The 1649-nt window shown below is 48.7% G+C and overlaps 1 pseudogene; it reads right to left on the reverse strand.

Annotated features, from left to right (window-relative positions):
• Positions 1-215: 215 nt before the first annotated feature.
• Positions 216-333, reverse strand: LOC126177881 (5S ribosomal RNA; annotated as a pseudogene).
• Between the last annotated feature and the right edge of the window lie 1316 nt (positions 334-1649).

The following is a 1649-nucleotide window of genomic DNA, read 5'->3' on the forward strand; positions in this document are numbered from 1 at the left end:
AAAAAAACTCCGTCCGCACAGGCCATGAAGGCCCAGAGGTACCGACTGGCCACCGTGTCACCCTCAGCCCACAGGCGTCACTGGATGTGGATATGGAGCGTCACGTGTTCAGCACACCGCTCTCCCGGCCGTATGTCAGTTTCCGAGACCGGAGCCGCTACTTCTCAGTCAAGTAGCTCCTCAGTTTGCCTCACAAGGGCTGAGTGCATCCCGCTTGCCAACAGAGCCCGGCAGACTGGATGGTTACCCATCCAAGTGCTAGTCCAGCCCGACAGCGCTTAACTTCGGTGATCTGATGGGAACCGGTGTTACCACTGCGACAAGGCCGTTGGCCCGGACATTTCGATCCAGCGCATAAAGTCTCTGCGAATTTCATTCCGTGTACTCAGTTGGACAGTAACTACAGCTCACGGACAGGCGCGTGACCGATACACACAGATGTCACCATTTGAGACAGGACCTGTAATTGGGCTTAAAGTAGCCGGTTGGATTAATCGGCGAGTCGCTCGACATCTGAACAGGAGCGATGCCACTATTCGATGATGGCGGTAGGAATCGGTGAACCATGGCCGAACACAACGTCAAGAGGGAAGCTGTAGACGTAGAGAGACGATAGAAGGAGAGGGCCCAGCAATCGTCAGGGAGGCACTCGGAACCCCAGATTCATCTTCGTCATCGATCCGACGTGCAACCGGTGCTTCAGTGGCCACAAGAACTGTTAATAATCGGGTCACAGAAAAGGGGTTGACCTCACGGCGGCACCTGTTTCAGTATACACAAGCAGCCCTTAGTGGCCATCTTTAGCTTTTAACTAGAAATGACAGTAAAGCTTTTACGTAGGATGTTTTATTATGTGACGTGGCCTTAAAACTGTATGACGAGAGCTGTTATGCTCAACTTCTTACCTATGTAATATAAATTCTGCTGAAGACTCCTTTAGCTTAGGAGTCGAAACCATGGTCAATTCGACTACAAAATCCACTGCAACCAGTGGGCTGTCTTTACTATAAAAAATATTTTCACGGTTGCTGCACACAGCTATGTGTAACATTATAATTCTGTTTTTTTCTAACACTGTAGAAAATCTCCACATATTACTCTCTAAAATTACACTGCTGCTATCACGAACCAATTGATCGAATTAACGAGGTCCTCAACATTACGCCGTTTAGGTGTTTAGCAAAATCGGTTACCATATCGACGCTCATACGTACAAAACGAAAATTTTACTCACTTGCAATAACGAGTTATTACCGTGTCGAATATTCTCACTTTTTGAAGAACGGAAGAATACATCAGGAATGCTGTGAGGATGAATACACTGTGATGTTATGTACTTTACCATTTTGGAGGCGAGATGAGGTGGCGGCTTGTTGCTGACGTGCTCTGCTGCTCCTTCTTGACCACCCGTAGCTGCATTTTCCTTGACATTCCCAACTGACCGCATAGTTACTGAATATTCTCTTGCCGAGTTCGTCCCACAGATAAAAGAAGTTACCGGAATCCCCGCACGAAGTAGTTATGCAAGCGCGCCGCTCCACTCGAATGCCGAGGACAGAGTGCCAAAGGGATGTTGCATTGAGACATCAAACGCGGCGCACAGCCCGGCTGGCAAAGTTAAGTGTGATGCGCCGAGTCCTTGGTACGGC

The sequence above is a fragment of the Schistocerca cancellata genome, chromosome 3 (genome assembly GCF_023864275.1).
Source record: "Schistocerca cancellata isolate TAMUIC-IGC-003103 chromosome 3, iqSchCanc2.1, whole genome shotgun sequence".
Lineage (NCBI taxonomy): Eukaryota > Metazoa > Arthropoda > Insecta > Orthoptera > Acrididae > Schistocerca > Schistocerca cancellata.